General features: G+C 41.4%; 1 pseudogene; it reads left to right on the top strand.

The window, feature by feature from the left end:
* Window positions 1-21,865, top strand: part of LOC147211350 (uncharacterized) — a 35,766-nt pseudogene extending 13,901 nt beyond the window's left edge.
* Window positions 21,866-27,241: the final 5,376 nt, after the last annotated feature.

The raw sequence follows: 27,241 nt of genomic DNA, 5'->3' as shown, positions 1-27,241 counted from the left end.
TCGGAAGTGAACTCCTCCTATTGGCTCCCTGATAAGAGCTTCACCCAGCAAAAAATTAACCCTGTAAAGCCTGATTTTGAGCTTTCACAATTATTTACTGCCATTTGCGTAATATCTACAGTATACAGAAGGAATCAAGCAATTTTTACCAGTCAATGTATCTGTAGGTGATGTTTATTTATTATGTATACGGAGATAAAGGGTAATGGTACAGCTCTACAGTATCTTTCCACTTTTATATATGTATGCTATACTAAATACAATGAATACGGCACCATATAATGCAACAGTTCTGCAACATATTCTCCCTAAATGATGATGTGAATTTTCAGTTGTTGCTAAATCAGTTCAGGATGCAATTGGAGCAGCAGCTTGGTTGATGATGTGCTCAAACCGGCTCATCTATTATCTTTGTCGTGCAATTCAACGAAAATGAGCACAATTGAAAAACATAGGCTTCTAATATTTTAAAATAAAATAATTCACGTTTACCGTTCTGAGGTTCCTACAATCATGAATGAAGGCATTATTTACAGCAGGTTGACAGCAGTGTGATCGAGCAGGTTAGATGGAGTATAATTTTATTGGGGCTTCACTGATTTATTTCATACAATTCATATCCAAAACACAGTTGAAAAATATTTGATTGTTAAAATATTTAAATACAAGAACTATATCAAGAAATTAACAAAACATAGTTTTTTTTTTTAATTAGGAGAAAAGTCTCAAAACATATCGCAGATGACAAACGCTGTGCCTCTCCTCCTCCTGTTCTTCAATGAAGCTGATCACCCTCTAGCTCCCGTTAGAAACATCGTGATGCTGAAGGTGTGCTGGCAGAATGGTTGTGATGCAGGAGGTGCTGTGGATTCTCCCAGAAATGAGGACCTAGTTTAGTTTAGGTCTAGATCCAGTAAAACATAGTGTAAATCTTACATTATTTATAATGCACAGTTACAGTCTTGTGAGTATTAAAAAATGTACTTCATGTAATGTAGGCAAGTGAATAATTCAAACGAACTAAGGCAGCAAACAGTAAGAGCAAAATCATGTTCCAAACATTAACTTTAACTCTTTTTTTAATGTCAATTAGCTTGTGAGTAATAAGACAAAATGTGACTGTCAGATGGAGAACTGTCAGAGCAAACGGCAGATTTTAGAAAGTCCTGCCGAAATAAATGTGACTGTCAGCGTTGAACTGCCGCCATTTCTGTCAAAGTCGGACACATCTCCGAAATCGTTGGAGCAAATTTTTAAGCAGGCTTCATCTTGATAAATTGACCCCATATTTGACATTTACACAATAACTTTACCGCCTAAAATAATCGTAAAACAACATTTTGTGTAACAATAAGAGTAATATTAACCCCAAAAGCTTTCAATGCATCTGAAAGTTTTCTCCTCCGTTTTTGTTGTGGCTTGGCTCGAAATGCATCATGATTGGCTGCCCGAAGTCCACGTGTCTGTCTGACGTGCTCTATTGGTCTACAATACATTACGAAAGAGAGCACGTCGGATGAATATTTATTCCATATTGCCCACTAGTTAACTAGTGAGCTCGTTTTGAAGCTTACTAGTGAACATGTAAGCCACAAAACACCCACTCTCTCACTAGTAAGATCATTTTGAAGCTTACCCGTTGACATGTAAGCCACAAAACGCCCACTAGTTCACTAGTAAGATCATTTTGACGCTTACTAGTTGACATGTATGCCCCAAAACGCCCACTAGTCCTCTAGTAAGATCATTTTGAAGCTTACTAGTTGACATGTAAGCCACAAAACGCCCACTAGTTCACTAGTAAGCTCATTTTGATGCTTACTAGTAAACATGTAAGGCCATAAATGTGCCCACTTGTAGTGCTAGTGGTCTACAGTGATCCCTCGCTATTTCGCGGTTCGTTTATCGCGGCTTCAGTGCATCGCGGATTTTTTCAAACATAGAGTATTCCCAAAAGTGCCAAAGGCGTTCGGGCAAATAATCTTCGATTCCTCTCTCATTATTATATACTTACACTCAGTTACACAGTACCAAATAAAAGGCATATGCCCAAAACGATTTAATTTTTATCGTATTATTCGTAACATTGATTGAAACTCCTGCAATAGCAACATTAATGGAGCCAATAAGATTTGTCAAAGTTAGCCTGCCTGCCTTCGGGCGTGCTCTTCTTCGTCTCCGAAAAGTGCTTCTTGTGGCTCGCAATAGATTATTGTCATCCATCTGCACCACCAATTCTCGTCTTGCAACGTCAAGAGTCGTTCCAGACGCGATTAATAACTTCATTGAAACCACTTTCGGTGGCAGATTCAGCTGAATTGCCGCTCATATCTGCAGGAGGCCCGCCAAATAACTTTGCTGCATATGAGTCGTCTGCTTTCAGCCGATTTGCGTGCCTGACTAATCGGGAATAGGAACGGATCCCTCAAACGTATACCAAAAGAAATTGTATTATAAAAATGCTTTAGTTCCAAAATAAGGTCACACGACCAATAAAGTACAACATAAACGCTGGTAACAAAATTACCAGGATAAGAATGAGGGTAACAAAAAGTTCTTGCAAACAGCAAGGCAAATTGCAAATGAAAAATCACTTGTCACAAAGACGAGGAAAAGCCATTCAACAAGAAAAACAAAAACACAACAAAATACTTACAGTGTCTCTTTTATTTATTACATATGAGAATTTTGGTATATATTTTAGCAAGCATCATGAATGTTGCCATGTTTGATTTGCTTTCACGGGCCACATAAAATAATGTGGCAGGTCAGATCTGGCCCCTGACTTTGACACCTATGCTGTATAGTATCCACACAGTGTTTATCGATCCAATTTTACAGGTGCAAAATTCGGAATACACTAGTATCACATCGGTGAAATTTGTGATCAATGTATTTTTTATGAAATATTTAAAGACTTTATAATTAATACATGGGTGGCCCGGTAGTCCAGTGGTTAGCGTGTCGACCTCATGGTACCGGGTTCAATTCCTGCTCTGGCATTCCTGTGTGGAGTTTGCATTTTCTTGCCAGGCCTGTGTGGGTTTCCTCCCACATTCCAAAAACATGAATGGCAGATTGATTAAAGACTCTAAATTGTCCCTGGGTGTGAGTGTGAGTGCGGATGGTTATTCGTCTCACTGTGCGCTGCAATTGGCTTGCAACCGGTTCAGGGTGTCCCCCACCAACTGCCCGAAGACGGCTGGGAGAGGCTCCAGCACACCCCCACCCCCCGCCCCCTCCCGGCGACCCTTGTGAGGATAGAGTGGATCAGAAAATGGATGGATGGATAATTAATACACAATTAGTATTGTGTGTGTTTTCTATTTTACTTTTGCACTCCACTGTGTGTGTGTGTGTGTATATAGGGTGTCCATAAAGTCTCTTTACCATTTCAAAAATGTATTAAAAATACAATTGATTAGATATTTTATTCAGATATGTTCTATTGTAATATTATATAAATAGATAGATAGAGAGAGAGAGACAGAAAGATTAATCAAAAGTATGAATTGTTTTCATAAAATCACTACTGTACTTTCTTCTTAAGGTATTACGAGCCGAGGTTAAAGCTTTAAGACTGAATATTCATTGTCTGAAGATTGACCAATCAAAATTCTTGTCCCGCCTGCTTCATTTGCATGCAGCCCACTTGTGAACATGTCGGTGTTCGAGTCGCAACTGAGACATGAATGATCACATGTTACAGTTGACATGCTCACTTGTAAGGGCCAAATGTCCACTGGGTACACTAGTTAAGGTGTTCTGGCCTTAGCAGTGAACTTTTCAGTTTAAAAATTGATCACTAGCTCACTAGTAAGGCATATTATGTCCACTAGTTACACTAGTTGGATCTTCCAAACCTTACTAGCTAACTAGTGAGGTTCAAAAAGTTTGCTACATAATAAGGGGTAGGACTAGATAAGTTATTTACTTCTTCCTACTCATTTGAGCATACAACTGTGATGTGTGTTTTTTATTTTACTTAATTTTTAATTTTCCTTTCATAATTTTTGTTTGACTTTTGTCAATCTGTTATTGTGTGTACTATATATGCTCAATAAACAAACAAACAAACAAAATGTTCACTAGTTAACTTGTAAATGCGACAATTTCCACTAGTTGCACTAGTTGGTCTCATTTCGACCTCACTTGTGAACTAGTGAAAGGCATGTTTTCTTTCTAGTAAACTAGTTGAGTCCAGAGTGAGCCACTAGTTCACTAGAGACGCTTGTGTTTATTCAACTATTTAACTAGTGGGAGGCATTTTGTCTCACAAGTCAGACCAAGAAATGAACTTGTGCAAGATTTGACTGAACACGTTTGACATTTTTCCTACATGTTGGACTTTTCTTTTAACTTGTTGGTGTTAATCAGCACTAGTGAGCGACTGTGCACGAGTGCAACAAATATCTAACATGTAGGGATTTTTTGTTGCACTAGCTCATGTTTTTGGCATACTAGCTGGCATGTACATCGTACTCTCTCAATAAAATTGCTTACTAGTTGACATGTGTGCACAACTAGTGAACTTGTAAAGTTTTGTAACTGCCAAACATGTAAACTAGCCAAATGTGATTATTTCACTAGTAAACTAGATGTGTGCAGATGTCACCTAGTGCCCAGTTTTGTCAAACATGTTCAGTCAAAGTCTATACAAGTTCAGCATTGAGCCTGACAAGTGAGACAAAATACGTGCCACTAGTTAACTAGTGATATGAAAATCTGTGTCACCTGCTTACTAGTGTGTCACTCTGAACCCAACTAGTTTACTAGTGAGGAAACATGTGCATCACTAGTTAACAAGTACAGTGAAAATGAGCCCAACTAGTGTAACTAGTGGATATCTCTACATTGACTAGTGAACATGTTCACATTTTGAAACCGTCTCGTTAACGTGTAAGGTCAAATCGATTGCAACTAGTTTACTAGTTTGGATTTCTGGATTCACTCGTCGACATGTAACCAATAATGGGCATCCTCTAGTGAACTAGCTGCAAATCCTCAGGACAACTTGTAAACTAGTGTAAAACATGCAAATGAAGTGGGTGTGATTATGACAAAATCTGAATCCCGATTGGTGTATTTTAACTGCAGATCCAATAGGAATCCTGCAGCCACATTTCTGCCCCATCTCCTCATTAATTTGTGCAACTAGCTTACTAGTGAGCAGGTTGGCATCCACTAGTACTACTAGTGAACATTTTAGACCTCACTAGTTGCACTAGTGTGACATTAAATGTCACACTAGTGCAACTAGTAAATATTTGGGGCATCACCAGTGAACAAGTAACATTTTTGACACTCACTAGTTAGATATCAAGGGGTCAAGGGGCTTTAACTAGTAAACTAGCTACTGTTTTATCCGCCACTAGTAAACTAGTGAGTATTTCAGCTCACACTTGTTTACTAGCGCAGGAAATCACGGGTCACAAGTTCACATGTTGCTGAAAATGAATGACTAGTTGGAGTTTGTATGCAACTAGTTCGACAAAGTGTGTCACTAGTGTGGCCGAGTGTCGAACTAGTGCTGAAAGAGATCGAACTAGTGTAACACACTTATGTTTGATATTAGGGATTTGGAATAAATGCTCAAATGGCTTGCCATATAAACGCTTTTCCTCGTTTCCCCCTCGCCAGATTCGTACCAGAATCGAGTGTCCTGTCTCCTCGTTGGGTCTTTATTGTAAAAATCTAATTGAGAACTCTGACAGCAGTCGTCGAATAATGCAAAATGGCCCCCGATGAGATTGTTAAAAACAGTTGGATTTTTCAGCTTAAATCATAATGCACAAATGCAATATAAATCAGAATCGCGTTTAAACTTCTGGGCCCGAACATTACACATTAAAGAAAATGTTTGAGGGGTTGGGGGGGATAATGTTATTTTGATATGCACCGTAAAGTTACGACTTTGGTGAAACTACATGTATTTGGTATGCACCTCTGCACCAAAATAATCTATGACCATTTTTTTTTTTGATGGACTTTCCGAAAAAGAAAAGATCGATGCTCACATCCAATCAACCATTTTCTAATCTGTTTATCCTCACAAGGGTCACAGGCATACTGGAGCATATCCAAGGTCTCTTCGGGCAGTAGGCGGGGTAAACCCTGAACTGGTTGCCTGCAGCCAATTGCAGGGTACACACATACAAACAACCATCCACACTCACGAACACCACTAGGGACAATTTAGAGTGTTCCATTAACCTGCCACTTCATGTTTTTGGAATGTGAGAGGAAATCGGAGTACCCAGAGAAAACTCACCCAGGCATGGTGGGGGAACATGCAAACTCCACACAGGAATTGAGCCGGAATTGAACCCTGCACCTTTGCAATGTGAGGCCGACATGCTAACCAGTCGACCACTGTGCCGCCCCAATGCCAAGCTATAAGGGGAATTTTATGGCTGTAGTTTGGGCAAGTGTGATGATTAATTATACCGTATTCATTTTTGGACATGCAATTGTCATATTCATCATGTTTCTTAAAAAGGTACTCCAAAGGGCATTTGCTAAAAATATAATGTTTATATGTTGGCTATTTTAAAACAATACATTTTCATTCTTGCTCTTAACTTTTATAAAAGTGGGCTGTGATGAAGCAACAATAGGAAAATGAGAGACCCGGGATGACAACAGTTGAGAAGCAGTGGTCGACTTGAGATCCTTAGGATTCAGTACAGAATTTTAACATTCACTTTACAGAGTCCTCACTGTCTCGGCTCCTCCATTCTTTGTGAAGCTGGTGTCATTTCATTGTCCTATTGGGTCACTGCTGCCTTCTGACAGCCTTTTACTTAGCGACTGTCCCTTACACAAGATTAAAAACTGAAAGGCAACACAGCCTTGCAGAATGTTGCTCCCCTTGTGGAAATGACTTACATTTGAGCTCAGATCTGCCACTTTGGCAACAAAAAAAACATTTGTTTAAGCAGGCATTCAAGCAAGACTTGATTGTTGACTTATTGTTTTTACTTGTTTTTTTCCATAAAGTATCTGTTTACTGGTTTGTGCCACTGTTTTTTAAATTTGTGCCATGATCCGTGTTCTTTTTAATTTTTTTTTTCTTAGGTGATTCTTCCTGCGTGTGTGTGTGCGCGCGCGCCCGCAGGTTTTACTTTTTTTTTTTTCCCCCTTTGTTACCCTAAGGCGGCTTAGGGAGGAGTTGAGCAGAGAAGCGTGCATCTGGGAGCTATTGTTATCAGCTCCCCGTCTTAGGTTGTATACACTGCAGGTCAATGCTGATACATCCAATTTTTTTTTTTTTCGCACAATGTGAATGGTGCAATTCCAGTGGTTTCAAATCTGTTTCCTTTTGTATGTGGCTTTCAAGTGGATGTTGGATGCATCTGCAATATGGATGCTCAGGTCATGCTCATTTGATCGATATTTCATCACAAACCAAATATATGGGCTACAAGTGTGGCGTAGAGTGCTAGGGAGACTACTCACAAACATCCGTGCGTGTGCAAAGTTGTGAAGACGAACAATGTTAATTTTATATTGGACTTTATTTTAATCCGATATGAAACATCAAGCACAAAGTCAACACTTGTGGTGATAGTAATTTTGTATCCATACAAATTCATTTGTTGTGTGCAGCAATGACCTGACGGCATTTCTCATAGATGTCTCCATGAAATGAGGAAATCGATGAGCATCACCACATTTCCCCCAAAATATTTCTACCTACTCCCGCCTCACTCCTCTGTCAATCTGAGAAGAGCCCCAACACGTGGGACCATATTTACTTTTGTAAACCACCGCACCAAGTCATGTTGTGTGCATGTGTGTCACTTCACGGATGCTTTCCGTTCACATCAGAGGCCATTTTTTGAAATGTCAAGTGCATAAAGAGACTAGATTTAACTAAAAATCCAAATTGGGCACCATGTCCTGCAGTGTGAACGTTGTATTAATAAACACTGCCGTCTCACCAGATGTATTTATGTTTTGCTGTTGACTGTGCTGTGTTCTGTTTCGCTCCCTCATTGGATTTAGTTGGATGTTATTTGTTCTATTCATTTCGCCTAAAATGCTGGCTTCTTCCTGGTAATCCTCACGCTCTAGTCTTTCCTTGTTCAGCGTTACAGCATTTCTTCCTATCTTTAATGTCTCCACCCCTGTCACTTTGATCAGCTGGTGCTCATCCACTCATCAGTTGACATGCTATTAACGGCACATTTTCATCTTTTTTCGTTTTTCATCTGCACCTTTTCCTACTGGGTAGTCACATATTGTGTTGCCAGTATTCTTAATTTGGACATTGTGTGTGCAACCTACGCATCATCACCTCAGTGTTTGAACATACATACAGTGTCAAATGGATCATGCTCCAATGATTGAGGGCCTTGGGATACTGTCCATGCTCAAACAAGAGTGGCATCTGATGCCCACGAGAACTGCCATTGGTTCTTGTCATTTACCCGTTGGGCGTTTCCTTTTGTCCATATGCAACAGCCTTGGATGATTCCTGCCACAGAAGGCTTCAAAGGAGTGATAGTATGAGCTTCTTCATGCTCAAATACCTCCTACTAATATCTGAAATAATGCCTCACTGCCGAGCTTTGCCACGTTTATTCCACAACCTAAAAAGCTTGCCTCAGGCTTGTTTGATACAGAGGAAATTGTGCAATCTTCTACTAATGACATGGGTTCCCTGAAGTTTTTTTTTCTCTTGAATGTGCTAATATCTGCTGCTTGCTTTCTATTTGTTGCCACACTGGCATTATTTTCCATTTAGGGCATTCAAGAGGCCGAATCGCCTCAAGTGGACATTTGTTGGAAAGCATCACAACACATTGAGTTGCATTACTTCATTTACTAAATCAGTGGTCCTCAACTAGAAATGCTGTAGGTCCACTTTTTTTTTTTTTTTAATAAGACCAAGGCACGGCGGTCATGGGGAGCAGGGCTATGTGCCCACTTAGTATGGTCAAGCCAAGCTTCTACAAATCAACACTCCTCACAACCAACCAATAATGGGGTGCATGAAAATAACAATTATTCACTTTGCCTGTGCACAACAAATAATGAGAGGTATTGTGTTGAGGCACAGGAACTCCTTTATTTTGTTAAGTTGTGCCTGCTTAATAATAGAAATAGCCCTTTTAGGGAAATAAGACATTTTTACTTTAACTTTGTTAAACAGTAGTGTCTTTTTTTCCCTTAATTTAACAAAAACAAAACAAAATACTCATTTTACCAAAATAAATACTAAACATGAAAACAAAAATATCCTCTTCATTTGTACAATTCCCTTTTTCACATCCCCTCTGAAATCATTGAACATATATCAGAAGAGGAGTTAAGAACCATTTTAAATACTGACACAAGGGAGCACAGGAATGTGCAGTGCTGTTCTTCCACTAAAGGTGAATGCAATGTCTGAGGCATGCAAATATTATTTGAGGACGCCATTGGGATGTTCATTTACCATGTTGCGGTGTTCTGCTGTTAAACAGCTGCAAAGATCCCCGGGTAGACGGGAGCAAAACTGCACACAATCGAAACCTCCCGCGATTCGTCTTGTCTAATTGTCTGTGTGCGGCTCTCCTGGGCTGAAGCTGTGAGCACACTGTGGCGTCGCGCATGCGTCTGTTTCCTGACACAATCATCCATTTTGAATGCGTGTGTATTGGGATAGACGCGTGCTGACGCTTATGTATGGGCACACTTTAAGTTCAGAGGAGCCAATCAGCGCATCGTATATGCTGACGCTTATGTATGGGCACACCCTAAGTTCAGAGGAGCCAATCAGCGCATTGTTATCGCCGACATGCCCTGCTTTGTTTGTTTGTTTGTTTGTTTATTGAACATAAAACATATATACAGTAATAATTTGACAGAAAATAAGGTAGATAAAAAAAGTAAAAAGAAAGAAATCAATCTTCATTCAACACAGTTATGTTCAAGCTCAAGTTTATGCTCAGCCAGGGTCTCCAGTTCGTCAAACATTATACACACACAGTCGCGCTGCTGCGGTCCTCTGCAATACATCTGTTAGTGCATGCAAAAAATACAACGGATAATTTTTAACAAGCGATCGTGGTGATGCGCAGATTATAGTCCAAAAATATAAAATGTATAACGTAAAAGTCACTTTATAATTTATTATTTTATACAATTTGCCGAGGGTCCGGACAGAGGAGGTCGGCGGTCCGTTCGTGGATCGCGGTCCGCCAGTTGAGGAAGACTGTACTAAATGATCGAATTTAATCACAAATAATTTTATAAAGCAGCTCTAGAGTCAATGTTATTTATCTGTTTACCATTTGCATTAGCTCCATATGTGATTGATACCCTCAGTCTACTGCACTGCTGCAACAAGGTGTATAAATGGTGTAGTGGCACTTCAGTTAGTGAGACCGTTATCTTGCCAAATGTGATTGCATAACTCCGAACACCCTCAAGCTGCATGCGTTCTTTGCACTGTCAAAAGGAGGCTAATTTACTTGTGTATGTGCTTTCAAGGGTGTTCCTTTACTGTCGCACAGCAGATTGCCCCACTAGAAAGTGTACAGTGGAACCTCAAATGAATGGATTTCCGTCCTACTCAAAATGCCCCTTTTTACTATAGATATCTAAGTGTTAGTTGCATAATTGGATAGTTATTTACTAGCGCGGTGGTGCAACCAACAGAGAGACTGGCACACGTAGTAACGGGTTGTGCCATTGTTGTCACAAATATACAGTACAGACTAGATCCGGCTAACAAACGTGCAGCCATTTTGGCAGGAGCAAGGCTTCCATCAAAGCTCATGGAAAACATAACAATTTGCTTCCCGAGGCCGTTGGCACATAGTTCGAAAAGTACATCTCGTGATCGACCTATTCTTTTTCCATGGCCTTTTATTTATCGTATAAACATCAACTGGACACTGTAGATGTGTATTGAACTGATTGGAAAAGGATAGTTTATTTATTTATTTTACCCGCTAAGTAACTTTGGATCAACTTTAAAACTTTTCTTGCAGAATTAAGCTTTTTCATATTGACAATAACTTTGTACTGAATTGGACATGTCTTGGCCATGAAAAGGGTAAGAAAAGAAAAAAAAGCTGAATTGTGTGTTTTTAGGCCAAATTTGTATTACAGTTCAATGGAAAATTAGCTTGAATGAAGGACCCCTCTCTCCTGTTTATCCGTTTATTCAATATTCCACTGTACTGTGAATTGAATCTTGGTAAATAAGAAAGAAAAAAAATGTACATATGGGACAGTGGTTGACTGGTGGGAAGCAGTGAAATGGGACAAGATGGACGCAAGTGGTTTCGACAGTTGGAAAGTTAAGCCTTAGAGCCCCATTTTCATGCTAAGCACAGTCAAACTGCATTTTCTAAAATGAGCACAGGAAGCAGGGGGCATTTGAGGGAGGGAACGCAGACATTTGCCATACAGCTGCGATTCCCATCATTCTCGTTAAATTCACCGCAGAGAGAGGCCTGCAGCTTTCATGGGATGTAGATGTGGGAGATCAGTGCCCGCAAGAACATTTAAAAGGAACGCTAGGGTCTCCACTTGCAGATGATGTAAAGTTGTCTGCGGTGAAGTGCGCACTTGGAGGGAGACCTTCTACCCATGATCATGTGTCCGTCTGAAACCCCACGTCGTACTATGGTCAGGGGGTGCTGGCCAAAATATTTTTAAGACGATACTTACAGTAATTTGTTCAATGAAATTATTTTTATGACTGTCCCACGTTCTCATATTTATATTTATATTTTATTTTTATTTATTATTTATTTTATTTATATTAAATACAATGACATCTACCTCACACTTTCGTGAAGCTCAAAATCTGACCTCAATCAAGTCGACCAAAATAGTGTTACACCACCTGCGCCACAACTTAGACCTGCTTTTAGCTGGTCTCAATTCTTCACCAAATTGTCAGTTTTACCAAAGGTGTGTAATAAAAAACACCCTTGGTCCGATGAAACACCAAGCGAGACACATCTCCCTAACTGTGAAACTACTACTATCAACAAAATGAATCAAATTTTGATCACAAACATTTTTTATCGTTGCTGAAAGAAACATCCAATTTCAAAACGTGTGGCACTTGATGAGTGTGTGTGTGTGTGTACCCACAGAATATCCTTCAACTTGGCTCTGCACATCAACGAAAAACAATCGCAGAACATTATTTCCCATATTTCATGAGATTGCTGTTACTATGCATTAACTCCTTAATATATGCAGGCTTCTTCTCTCATGCTCACTGGGAATTTCCTGAAACTCACTTCAAGCAAACAAGCTATTTCAGAAGGCTTTGGTTTATTCCAGAATGGAGCTCAGTAACCGTCTTCCACCTCCTCTGGTCAATGCAAGCCTCATTCCTGTGCTTTGTCCGACATGAGGGTTTTCTGATCTGTTATTCTTGTCTATGCACTGCCGTGCCACAAAGCCCTTAGCCTGGATTAATAAATGATTAAACATTACACACTGAATAACAGTAGCACTAATGGAGATCACTGTAGATTGAGTTTGATGTCTGGACTAAAGCTTTATCTATGGATTAAACCAGGCTGGCTGATTAAATACAGCACATGATGGCAACTCCCCCTCAGGGAGAACAGAACAGGTCCATGTAAATTATTGCTTTTACTGATTTCCTACAGCTTTGGAGGGCTGTGACTTGTTGTTAAAAATTTGCAGGTTGGCACTGCATTGGACTCGGCTGTCAATCACGTATAACATAAAATTATCAAAGTAATTTGAACCCTTTTCCCAGTATACAAACAATGCTGACACTATTATCTCAAAATTATTGATTCGTTGATTTAAATACAAGGCTGCCCGGTGGTCGACTAGTTAGCACATCTCCTAATGCTAACATTTGGTCAAGATTTGTGCATCAGCAAAAGGGTACCTCACTTTTTTTGTAAGTATAAGATGAGGAAAAAAAAGGGTGAATGTATGATGGCCCATCAAACATGGGGACCTTTGACAGATATCTCTCACAATTTAAGTGATGTGTAAAGTTAAGTGTGATGTAATTCAAGTAACCGGTAAGTATACACTTCTGCAAACAAAATAATAGTAATTATAATGACAATAATATCAAGACAAATTCCTCAAAAGCAATTAAAAAAAATGTATGCTAAAATCTTGGAGCAGGGAAGGTCAACTTTGCAACAATTGCTTTAGTTTTCTCCCCTTCAAACATGACATTGTTTGCATTTGGCGCAGGACATTGTGGTGTGCCTGACTCCAACGTCTGGAGCTTTATTGTGTTTTGTACATTTTTGATCTGAGCAAGTATTGCAGGCGCAAGAGTGCACCATGTGTGCTAATTTTGTTAGGTGGAGTGGGAAGGCTGAGCACCCAGAGATTGGTAAACCAACCTACCCTCCCCGTCTGGTGATGTTCAGTGCTGGTATAAGGCCAGTTGGTCCCAATGAAGGACGATCGCATGGGTTCTCTTCTGTAGCTGCACTCGGTAAACCACATCTGATAGTTTCTCCAAGATGGTGCGGGCCCCCCACCCAGTGGCTCAATAGCTTGGGAGACAAGTCCTCACCGAGCGTCGGGCGAGCCAAGTCATGCACTTCCTGAAGATTATCCTGAGGCCTTCCAAGTAGTCCAAACCAGCTTCACCCTCCACTTCTGGCTCCGGGTGAAGTCTAAACACCAGGTCCACAAGAGTGCAGTGCTCCCACCCGAACATGAGGGCTGCAGGAGTGCATTTAATTGACTCCCGGAGAGGCGTCCAATCTGTCAGAGGTCCCAGTCCCGCTGTTTGCAGGTGGTCATACCAAGCTGGGTGGCTAGGGTGCGGCTGAATCACTCCACCAGTGCGTTACTCTGGGGATGCAGAGGTGTCATGCGGGTTTTATGGATGCCCAGCCGTCGGCAGACCTCTCCAATTGCCTGGCCCTGAAAGTTGCAACGTTTTATTTACATATTTATTCTTTCAGATTACAAAAAAAAAAAAAAAAACCTGCGGTTTTGCCTGTGATTAATGCTGGGTTTGAGTGCAGCTTCTCAACACTGAACCTTATTTTGAGAAAAAAAAAACAGTTTGGGGTGTTGGGTCAATAATGTTAAAGGTTTTAAATGTGCCTTATAATGCGAGGAAGTATCTGTTACCGGTATACAGCGCCAAGTAACATATCCTGAAAGACAAGTTAAAATGTTATACTAAATGGAGACAGCAACACTGTTGTCTTTTGTTTGCCAGTTCTAACTCAGCTCGGAGAAAATGGCTCTGTCTCACTGAGCGGCAATGATTGGAGAGTGTTTGCTAACGGGTACAGCCAAACTGAGGACTTTTCTTCTTCCATAATGACATCAGAATATAAGACAAAGAGTGGGTTTACCATTGGAAATATCATACCAATACAGTAATCTCAAAGCGCTTGACAAAATAAAAACTAACATACATTGTTGTGATTAGTGAACATCACATGTGCAAAGGCATGATAGACCAAGATGTTTTTGTTATATGTTTTACTGGCCACCATAATAAGCACTTAAGTCTTAATTGGCTTCCAGATATTCGTGAATCTATCTGATAACGGGCTCAAAGACTGTGACAAAATGTAGACTGTCCATTATTTCTAATAAAAAGCTAAATTGTGATTGTTGAGAATTGTTATTGCATATTCTACAAAGGCCAGTTTAGGGGTCAACAGTCGGCAACATTAAGCAACAGTAAGCTCGCTTGGTTGTTTCCTTTTTTTACAACCTGCCATTTAAAAAAAGGATGTCATAAGTGCAGTTCTGAGTTTCTTTGACAGTAAATTTAAAAGGATAGAGGTGTCCAATTTCCTTGTCTACAGCAATGGCTTAGTATGACAAATAGCAGCATAGTAAACTCTTAAGTCTCTTGGTCGCACTGCCCACTCCAAAGATTAACCTTTTTTGCTCGACTTTCGATTATTTCCGCGGTTGCCTGAGAGGAGCGTGAGCAGAAAGTACATCTCGAAATTACCGAATCATGACACCCACACCTTGACTGCAATGTAAAAAAAAAAAAAAAAAAAGTGACACACCTAATAAAATGTGACAGAAAGCAAAAGCAAATAGGAGGAGAGACAGCAGCTGCCATGACCCACAACAGCTAAGCTTATCAATTACAACGCCTATTTTGACAGCTGTATCACTTCTATTCGTGATGGAGGGGGGATTTAGTGGGATCTGACATTTGTAACACATAATAAAATGTCACAGGTAAGACATCAACTTTCTCTCCGATCAAATGATTATGAAGGGTTTTTTTCTTCCCTTAATGTGGCTCAATTTATTTGTATAGTCCATGTAAGATAATTGCTAATCTAATTATAATTTACTACAAAAAACATTATGCATAGTGGGATTGCCCTGAGTGTCGTGATTCCCGAACACTGCTCCGTGGCACATTAGGGTGCCATGAAAGATCATCAGGTGTGCCTTGGAAAATGATCCAATTTCACTTAATTGGCATGAAAATATATATCAAGACCATACCAATGCATATTTGTTCATCTACCCATACCAGTAATAAAAAGTGACGGACAGAACCACTAAATGCTCTTACACTAGATATGATCCACTTGTTGTTCTTCAGACAAAATAATACAATAGCTTTGTTTCAATAGCTAAACAGGCCCTAATTTCACAATAGGTAAGCACATTTGTGAGTAAATTAAGACGAGATATGTCACTATACATAAATACATTCTTCTGACATTGTTGTAATGTAAAATATGTGCTAAAGTTGTCTTAAGGTTGTGAAACATTGCCCTAGTGAACCCCCATCCTTTGTGGAAATCATGTACTCCATCTTCATTGTACCTGCACAGGAGCTCTTCACATCAGTTAGTAATCAGTGACGCCAGTCATATGTTACAAAAACTGGTAGACTGCTCCCAAATCGACCGTGAGGGCTGTCTAGTCTGTCTTTATTATGTATATTTTTTCAATTAAAAAACAGCCTGTGCTATTTATGTTTAGTGAAATCCATAAAGGACTGACATTTCAAAAAACAAAATAAACCTTGACTCATATTACTAAAAAGTTCAGTTGAAAAAAGGCTGTCGATATTTTATTTTAAATAAAAGCTTTACTTTCCAACATCCATCTATCCATTTTCTGATTCACTTTATCCTCACAAGGGTCGCGGGCGTGCTGTAGCCTATCCCAGCTGTCTTCGGGCAGTAGACACCCTCAACTGGTTGCCAGCTAATCACAGTACTCTCAAATATTACTATGAAAAAGGCACTTCCAATAAAGTACTGGCAATGTTGTATGTCATAGGTGCCAAACTCAGGTCCTGGAGGGCTGCTGTCCTGCATGTTTTCCAAGTCTCCCTGTTGCAACACACCTGATTCAAATGATCAGATCATCACCAAGCTCTGCGGAAGCCTGACATTGAACCTGTTCATTTGAATCAGGTGTGTTGCAACAGGGAGACTTGGAAAACATGCAGGGCTGTGGCCCTCCAGGACCTGAGTTCGACACCTATGTTGTATGTCAACTTTGTCATTGGTTAAGTGGCATAAATTACTTTCAAAATCACAAATCAAAAATTACTCTTTCAAGGTAACAGTGGCAACACTAATCATAACACACATGGATGAATGAGCGAATGACAGTAGGGTCAAGAAAGAATGTGCAATGTTCCACAAGGATGTCTCCGTGTACAACACAACTGTACCGAGCCCCCCTGGTGCCAGGGTATGAGAAAAATAAAGATCGTTTGTGAATCTGTTATCCGCAGAAGGAAAGAAGAATACAGGTGAAGAAGAAATGGTAGAGTGATACCATGTTATAGAGATCGGCAAAACTGTATCGTCGAAATGAGCAAACTGATGGCACGGATTGGTAAACTGGGGGAAGAGATGAGTAAACTGAGGGAGGAAATTAGTAAATTGCATGCACAGGTGAGCAAAGAACATTTTCTTCTCATACCCTGGCAAAGAGGAGCTCCGTACGATTTGATTCAGTCGTTTGGTAATTTATATACAGAGCCCTTGTCAGCCCTTTCATCATTCTCACACCAAATTATTGACAGGGGTGATTGGGATGATACATCGGCTCCCACTTTACCACACACCCATCAAAACATTTCTCTGTTGTCTCTTTTCCCGCTGTCTGGCCCTCTCAAACCTTGACCTCTGGTGGCATTTCCAGTAACTATGAATCTAAATGCAAACTGCTCCCGACACCAACACAATGAAGCGTACACATCCACCACACCACTTGACTATGTTGTTGAAAAGGACAGTTTTCTTTTCAACAATGAGGCGTGGAGTCCTTGAAACATCCTTGAGAACCAAAGAGAGAAAAAAAAAAGGAAAAGACCATCACAATCCACATACCAGAGCAAATGACGCATTTAATGTTTCAAGTTCAAGTCAACTTTATTGTCAAATGTGCTCTACAGCACAGATGAAATTTCTTTCCTCTCAACCACAGTGCAAACACAGGAGAGAGAGGAGCCGCTGCGGGCGCCCGCGCCACCATCAACAGAACAGTTAACATAAAATGACAAAAGGGGTGTTCACACGGCACACATTTGCTCCGGCGCTGCACCGATGTATTTTGTTGCGATATATTTTGCACCGCAGCAAATTGTGCGGAGCGTTCACACGTACAAAGCCGCTGAGCGTGTCTGCACCGGCACAGCGTCGGTGCAGCCCCACTTGCGTTCACACGGCAGTTTCTGCAGCGGAGCTAAACGACAGAAAACAAATGAGCTGTCGTGTTGGTTCTTTTTAAAACGTATACACAACTCAAGCGACTACTGGACAGGCACGTCCTTCTCCTTCTCGGTCCCCGTGCCTTCTGCTCGAGAGTGACCGCCCCCGAAAACGTAAATCAACGATGACTTCAATGACCTATCAGAAAAGCAAACACGTAATGCGCCAAACAGAAAATCAAGAGAGGAAATCACTAAATAAATTATATGGGGGACGGGGGGTTGTGAACACACAACAAAGGAACAAACTACACAAACAACTCCGAGACAGTCCAGTCTCCTACAAAAGGAAAGATGTAACCAGCCAAGTCTTGTGTCGTTATTAAACAAACACATGACGGAAGTCCGACAGAGCGCGAAAGCAACGCATTCTCGCCGTACGTAAACTCTTCACAAGCATTTGCTCTGGAGCAAATTTAACCCAGTTGCGTTCACACGTGCAAATTTACACCGGTGCTGCTTCGCTAACAAGCATTTGCTCCGGAGCAAAATTTTAAACCACCTCCCTGAGGTGGATCAAATTTGGTCCGGTGTAAGCTGTTTTCCGGGGCTACGCCGGAGCTAATTTGCACGTGTGAACGCTCTACTGGGGCAGCCCCAGCGTAGCACCGGACCAAATCTTGCCGTGTGAACACCCCTAAAATAATAAAACACAACACATAAGACACAGACAGCCGTGCAATCTTAACCACTTTTTCTGCATACACTTTGTTGTTTGAAGCAGTTATGGATGAAAGAGGAGATAATCAAAGTGTCCTTTCACCAGTGGATCAAAGATGTCATGCTGAAAATGTGCACGTCTGCTACAAGCTAAGTTTTGAAAGCGAACTAGAAGCTGTAGCGTCCATTGACGAAAAAGAGATTGGCTCTGATCTCCTGTCCCATGAAAATCCTCTTCAATTCCAAGCCGCGACTCCCAGTCCCACATATGCATCGGCGCTCTGCGCTGATGCTCCATTCTTCTCATCGTCGGCTCCACAAGCCATCCTTCCATCCAGCCACAGACTGTCCAACTGCACCGCCATTTCCACTGAACAAAGGGGGCCGTGAAAAATTTTGCCCATTTCAGGCGCAAAAAACACAACTGTCATTGCTGGACAGCAATGACAGTCAAACGGTGCCGACATTCTTCCCAATCAAAATAAGTGCTGGTACACGGGTGCTGCCAAGAAGGTGGAACCACCAAGCTCAGATTCTTCTGTTTTGACGAATGTCGTGGGCAAAAAATGCTGGAAAACAATCCATATCAGGTCCACACGACGTAACAAAATACCTTGTCACAAAACAAAACATAAAAACAAAAAAAAAAGCAAAGCTTTTGAAGAACACTTGTCAGCGGCTGGCTACTCGGGCGCCATTTTTTGCCTTGATTTTTATCCTATCTCAAGTACTCACTGCTTCTGGCCTTCTCGTTGCCTTTTGAACAAAAGGTTTTGTTCCTATCAAATGACACGTTATGAGCTTCCTACCCATTTCAAACCTATTACTTTACTGTGTACGTATGCTGTGTCTGTGTTCTTTTTCCAAGTGTTTTCCACTTTTATAGCTACAGATTCTCACATTCAGCTTTGTGTCCTCTTTCCAACCCTTGTTACATCAAGTGCTACTTGCTAACTATGGAACTTGTATACTGTCCCACTAAGCCTCAACGTCTCTCTTAAGTAATTAAAATTTGAACTAATATTTGAACGTCGCTGTACTGTCTCTGAAGACACTAATCTTCTCCAGTGTATTTCCTCCAAGCATGTCAAGCTAATTGAGTATGTTGAAGTAAGGCTGCAGTTTTTCTTAAGTTTCTTGTGTTCCACGAGCTTTGGATCACTTTGCAATGAATGGCTGCTTTTGTATTTGCCACGGTACATGTACGTATAATCTATTACAATAAGATACACATCAAGCACACTCTGCAGCTGAGACTGCGAGGCTGCAGCCACAAACAAGCTCCTGTCTGAGCAGCTGGGTGACTAAATAGGAGGATGGTGCTGCAGGTGAGAGATAAAGACAATATAACCATGGAAGCAGAAAACCCTGACTTCCATCTGTTGTCATAAGGAATGCGGAGGCCCCGGCTAACAAGATGGATGAACTTGCCTGAGTCGATGCTGCAGGGAGCTTTCCTTGTGACTGAACTGAAGAAAACAACGGCGTGTATGGAAGTATCCTTGCTATTTTTGTTCTTTATTATTGGCATGATTTGGGAGAACCTATACATTGTAAATATCAAGTGCACATATAACATGCTATCAAAGGCCCTCACAATTGTAACTATCATCATCAGATATATTGTGGAATTACAAGAAATGTTCCACTCAATCTTATCAAAAATTCCTTTCCAAGTGATGTCTTTTTTTTTTTTGAAGGACTGGGGCTCTAGGTACTAGATCAGCCTTCCTCAACTGGCGGACCGCGATCCACAATCGGACCGCCGACCTCCTCTGTCCGGACCCTCGGCAAATTGTATAAAATATTAAATTATAAAGGGATTTTTACGTTATACATTTTATATTTTTGGACTATAATCTGCGCATTACCGCGATCGCTTGTTAAAAATTATCCGTTGTATTCTTTGCGTGCACTAACAGATGCATTGCAGAGGACCGCAGCAGCGCGACTGTGTGTGTATAATGTTTGACTAACTGGAGACCCTAGTTGAGCAGGGCATGTAGGCGATAATGATGCGCTGATTGGCTCCTCTGAACTTAAGGTGTGCCCATAAATAAGCGTCAGCATATACGATGTGCTGATTAGCTCCTCTGAACTTAAGGTGTGCCCACACCTTGATTGCCAGTTGCATTGTGGGACTTCCGGGTTGAGTGAATGCTGGCGCGTTTTGGCTGCCGCTGCTCTCCCACAAACTTTTTTGTTTTATGGTGTTTTTAGGCTCGATTGTTTTACTGTTTCGCATGGAATCACTATCATCATCTCACAGTCATTCCACTCCAGCCCCCATCCACGCCTGCCTCGCACTCTCAACCATCTTTGACTGTTTCGTCCCGGCGTCTCAGCGTCCTACCTGTCAACCTGTCGCTCCTCCATCGATCTGTCAAGGGTCTGCTCCAGTACTCGGTGGCTGAGCTCCTTAGGCTCCGCTTCCAATGGCTGGGCCCTCCTCCTGCTCTACACCTGCTCCCGGACATCGTTCGCTTTCCTTCCCGGAAATACATTCATCGTGGGTCTCGTCGGGGCTTCTGCCTCAACCGATCCAACACCATCACCTCCTTCTGGTCTTCCTCCCGTCGGCCATCCAGAAACGCCGGCCGATCCATCGACCATCGTGCGTTAGCCGGCTTGGCTACGTCGGCTAACGGTCCCCGCAGCAGCGAGACTGCCGCCGTCAACTTCGGGCTACTTAACATCCGTTCGCTTACTGGGAAGGGTAATCTCATTCAAGATATCCTCACGGACCGTAAGCTTGACATTCTTTGCTTAAATGAAACCTGGCAAACTCCCGGGGACGATTCCACTCCCCCGGGATTTGTTTACATTTCCAAGGTCTCGCGATAGTATACCGCGAGAAGTGGAAAGTACCTCCGGTTTCTCTCCCTCCACTTTCCTCCTTTGAATGCCTTGCCTGTCAAATATCCGGATCCATTCCCACGATTATTGCCACAGTGTACCGCTCCCCCAAACCCCACCGCGACTTCTTAAATGAAGTGTCTGATGTCCTCACCCATCTCTCCTCTCTGTCACCAAATGTAATAATCCTGGGAGATTTTAATATACATATGGACAACACTGCTCTTCCTCTCACCATTGACTTCACTTCTTCAATTAACAGTTTTGGTTTTGATCAATTTGTAGATTTTCCCACACACATCAAAGGTCACACCCTGGATCTGATCTGCTGCTCTGGTATTTCCCCCTCCAACTGTACTGCTGATGAACTTCCAATAACGGACCACTTCCTTATCTCATTCAACATTACACTCCAGCTCTCAACTGCCAAATCACCCCGGACCATCGTTTACCGTAATATTAAAGACATTAACATCGACTCTCTCACTGCATGGCTGACCACCCTGACTCCGGACATTGATTCCACTCCTGATGATTTGGTTTTCCGATATAACTCTGGTCTCATCAGCATCCTCAATACGCTCGCCCCTGTCAAGTCCCGCTCTGTACTTTTTACTCGGTCTGCCCCTTGGTTCACCCCTCATCTCCGTTCCTTGAAATCCCAAACCCGGCAGCTTGAGAGACTTTATAGGAAAACCGGCCTCACTGCTCACAAGGATATCTATGCAGCTCAACAAGGATTCCATCTCTCAAGCAAAATCACATTACTACTCTGGACTCATCTGCTCCAATGCTGGAAATACTAAGACTCTCTTTTCCCTTTGGAACAGAATCACTCAACCCCCTGACTCCCTACCACCTCACTTTTATTCTCGTGACACCTGCAACGCACTTCTCCTCTTTTTCAACGAAAAAATCAACAGAATCCACCAGCATCTGGGCTCCTATGACCTTCTCACCCCTTGCAAACTGTTCTCTTCTTTTGAACTCCCCCATCTCTCATTAATTTCAGACCTCATCATTAAATCCAAGACTTCCTCTTGTCAGCTCGATCCCCTCCCCACAGCTCTGGTCAAATCCTGCCTACCCTCTCTGTTTCCCTTCATCTCAGCCATTATCCATTCCTCTCTGTCGACTGGAATTGTTCCTGTGCTCTTCAAAACTGCAGCTGTCACCCCAATCCTGAAAAAACCCGGTTCAGATCCCAATGACTTCAATAACCTACGCCCCATTTCCCATCTTCCCTTCATTTCGAAAATTCTGGAGAAAACTGTCGCCTCTAAGCTCCACTCCCACCTCACCGACAATAGTCTTTATGAACAATTCCAGTCCGGCTTCCGTCCCCGTCACAGTACTGAAACAGCCCTCAAAAAAATCACAAACGATCTTCTCATAGCAGCAGACTCTGGCCTAATCTCCATTCCTCGTCTGGGTGTCATTACCCGGTCCGCTCATTTCCACCTTCGCAATATAAACCGCCTCCGTCCCTCACTCACTCCTCACACCACTGCTATCCTTGTTCACAGTCTCGTCACTTCCCGTATTGACTACTGTAACTCACTCCTCTTCGGTGTCCATCAAAAATTCCTCCATAAACTTCAACTTGTTCAGAATTCAGCAGCCCGGATCATCACGAGAACCCCCTCCTTCCATCATATCACCCCCATCCTCCGACAGCTCCACTGGCTTCCTGTCAAACTTAGAATCAACTTCAAATTACTTCTCTATACATTCAAAGCCATCCATAACCTTGCGCCCCCCTATCTGTCAGATCTTCTTCAAATCTCCATTCCCTCTCGCTCACTCAGGTCCTCATCCTCCCTCCACCTTTTTCTACCCTCTGTCCGTCTCAGTACAATGGGGTGCAGAGCCTTTAGTCGCTCTGCCCCCAAACTCTGGAACTCACTTCCTCCCAACATTCGTAATATTGACTCTCTTTCCATATTCAAACCCAGCTCAAAACCCACCTATTCAGACTTGCCTACGCGCCTTAAATCTTTCTTTCTTTGTTTATTATTTTATCTGTGTTTTACTATTGCTCTTGGTTGTACAGTGTCCTTGAGTGTTATGAAAGGCGCTTACAAATGTTATGTATTATTATTATTATTATTATAAATAAGCGTCAGCATATACGATGCGCTGATTGGCTCCTCTGAACTTAGGGTGTGCCCATCCATAAGCGTCAGCACGCGTCGATCCCAATACACACGCATTCAAAATGGATGATTGTGTCAGGAAACAGACGCATGCGCGACGCCACAATGTGCTCACAGCTTCAGCCCAGGAGAGCCGCACACAGACAATTAGACAAGACAAATCGCGGGATGTTTCGATTGTGTGCAGTTTTGCTCCGTCTACCCGGCGATCTTTGCAGCTGTTTAACAGCAGAACACCGCAACATGGTAAATGAACATCCCAATGGCGTCCTCAAATAATATTTGCATGCCTCAGACATTGCATTCACCTTTAGTGGAAGAACAGCACTGCACATTCCTGTGCTCCCTTGTGTCAGTATTTAAAATGGTTCTTAACTCCTCTTCTGATATATGTTCAATGATTTCGGAGGAGATGTGAAAAGGGGAATTGTACAAATGAAAAGGATATTTTTGTTTTCATGTTTAGTATTTATTTTGGTAAAACGAGTATTTTGTTTTGTTTTTGTTAAATTAAGGGGAACAAGACAACTACTGTTTAACAAAGTCAAAGTAAAAATGTCTTATTTCCCTAAAAGGGCTATTTCTATTATTAAGCAGGCACAACTTAACAAAATAAAGGAGTTCCTGTGCCTCAACACAATACCTCTCATTATTTGCTGTGTACTGGCAAAGTGAATAATTGTTATTTTCATGCACCCCATTATTGGTTGGTTGTGAGGAGTGTTGATTTGTAGAAGCTTGGCTTGACCATACTAAATGGGCACATAGCCCTGATCCCCATGACCGCCGTGCATGGGACCGCCTTGGTCTTTTAAAAAAAAAAAAAAAAGTGGACCTACAGCATTTCTAGTTGAGGACCACTGTATTAGATCTATTTGGCTGAGTCAGATCGGCTCAGGGGCCTGTGCCTGTTGATGACGTCATGCTATGGCAACTCCAACCAGACAAATTACACTACACTACAGTGAAGCACAATGAAGATCCACTCACGTTCTCTTAGCAGCGTTTGTTAGTTCAATAAACATTGACACTCTTAACATTTTTACAGTTAGGAGAGAGATTAACAACCAGACTATTTTTCTTTGTCTGTCTCTCTCACAATCTCTCCCTCCATCCATACATCATTAAGAAAAAGAAAATAAACACCTTTATTAGTCTCACAATGGAGAAATTCCTGATTCACAGCAGCAAAGTTATGAAAGGAAGAAGTAGAACAACAAAATATAGGAGCTGCTGGAAAGGCAGCCACTCACGCGGCACCATTTTTGAAGTCAAAATAACAAAAATAACACAACACAACACAACACATAGGACACAGACAGTCGTGCAATCTTCACCACTTTTCTGCATACATTAGACCAATTATCAGTTGTACCTCAACTATCAAACACTATATGTTGTAGCACAAATAAATACATCCATCAAAATATGAAAAAGTACATTGTCTTAATAAAAGTGGCAATGCACATTGTCAATATCAACTTTAAAAAACCCTTGTTAAAGAATACAACATATACAGAATCAATAGCCAGGGGGAGACAAACAGAGCTAAGAAAAAATAACATGCACACAAATACAGAATCTTCTGTCCTTTTACATTTGTATATTATTCAATAGTTTTAAGATATTGTTTGACTCACTTACAAACATGCCCTTTAGCCAAAAATGTAAGATTAAGAATTGCAAATGTTTTTTTTTGTTTATTTATAGATGACGAGTCACTGAAACCAAACATTAAACAATATCTTCAAAACAAAGAGAGAGTTGTGGCTCTAATATATATACACTGATATATATATACCGTATTTTCACGACTATAAGGCGCCATTAAAAGTCTAAAATTTTCTCCAAAATGGACAGGACGCCTTATGATGCGGGGCGTCTTGTCTATGCGCTGAGTTCCAAAACCTGACTGACAGCCGACACGCTGTTTATATAGAGAAAAGGCGGAAGTGACTGTGGACAGGCATGCGGCAAAGAAGTCGGCCAATCAGTGAAGGGTGGGCGTGTATATATACATATATGGAGAGAAAGAGAGAGAAAAGGCAGACGTGAGTGACAGGCATGCGGGGAAGCAGGCCGCCAATGAGTGAAGGGTGGGCGTGTAAGTGGATGCTAAAGCGACGCTACAAGCAGGTACCAACACCTGTATAGAGTGTGGCTATGTGCATTGTTGCAAAACAACTTCGGTTTTGGTTTCTAAGAACCCCCGAAAATAAATTCTACAAAGAGACACGCCTACGAAGCTCAGTTCAAACTTCAAGCCATCGGTTATGCTTTTGGCATGCGTGCCCATCTCACAGCAGCGGTGAAAAACCAAGTCAAGCAAATGAACTCTGAGCTTGCCGTTATTACCGGAGGCTTGACTAAAGAACTCCAACCGCTGGACATCGGCATCAACCGGGCGTTCAAAGTAAAGTTGCGAGCGGCATGGGAACAATGAATGATCGATGGCAAACACAACTTTACAAAGAGTGAGAGGCAGCGAATTATAATTTGCGAATGGATTGTGGCTGCTTGGACGAACGTGTCTGCTTGCACTGTTGTTCGAGTTTTTGGCAAAGCCGGCATCATTTCTGTGCAATGAGAGTGACTGACAACGAGAGGGAACACGGCGTTTTTGATGGATTACCGGTACTTGCACAATTGTTCAATTCTGATACAGAGGATGAGGACTTTGATGGATTTCTGGGTGATGATTGATCGAAAAACGTGAGTACATTGTACGATGGCTAAATAAAATACAACGGAACTCCGTTTTGCTTCGTTGCCTTTTTAAAAACGTGTTTTTAGCTTGTATCTGTATGTCTTGGCATGCTACCGTATGCTACAAGCTAACGTGTTTTTAGCGTGCGCGCATGCATGCCGTATGTTTAAGCTGCCGTATGTTTTACCACTTTAAAATCGCGCCCAATAATACAGTGCGTTTTGTCTATGTGTAAAATACAGAAATAGCACCCATTAATGAGACTGCGCCCAACCATACGGTGCGTCGAATGGTCGTGAAAATACGGTATATATATATATATATATACATACACATTTAACCAAAATGCAACAAAAAATGGGTGTCCAAAAACAAATGAAACACGTCCTCAGGAGATCCTTGACAGAAAGAGGAAACTGTATCATTTTTTTTTGTTTGTTTGTGGGGGTTTTTTAAACCGCTGTACCAAAACCTTCTGTGGGTAACATCTATGTTATTTTGATTGATCCTTCTTTTACTTTCGTTGTGTTCAAATGTCCAATAAAAAAATGCAACTTTATTCTTTTTATTTATTTATTTTTATAATGTATATGACCTCCAAAATGAGAGCAGCATGGAAGTGGGAGTCATCCTGAATGGGAGCAGGACGGGACGTGAGTCGTTTTCAACGGGAAAGGGATAGGACAGGATACAATTTTTTCTTAATCATTGGTTTGGGACGGGACGCGATTATTTGTGTCGGAGTGGAATGGGTTTGTCACCCTCTAATGAGGATACATAAAATTAGAGTCATTGCAACCATCCCAATAAAGAATTAGTATGGGAAAAGACAATAGTTTTCATTGAAGCAGGTGTAGTGGGCAGCTAGAGTAACGAGCTGTACGTGACTATTTTTGGACTGATGAGTGACGCAGCTGACACCATTCTGTCTAAAGAGTGTCATTTGTCACCTGCTTGACAAACAATATGCCTATTCTCCAAAATATAACATGTAAATAAGATGATTTGAAAATCTATGTTGCCGTGAGGAAATTTGATGGCCTTGAAGTATTCATGTGAAAAGTTCATGTCCACGTGAGCTATGCCCGTGGAATTGTCAAACTCTAACCCCAATCTGGGAAACAATGCTTCACCAATTTATATGAGTATCGAGTTGCAAAAAACTCTCTT

Source organism: Hippocampus guttulatus, chromosome 1 (assembly GCF_054856545.1).
Source record: "Hippocampus guttulatus isolate MCC_2025c chromosome 1, RoL_Hgut_1.0, whole genome shotgun sequence".
Taxonomy (NCBI): Eukaryota; Metazoa; Chordata; class Actinopteri; order Syngnathiformes; family Syngnathidae; genus Hippocampus; species Hippocampus guttulatus.
Note: the sequence above shows the minus strand (reverse complement) of the source record. Positions and strands in the feature narration are given on the sequence as shown.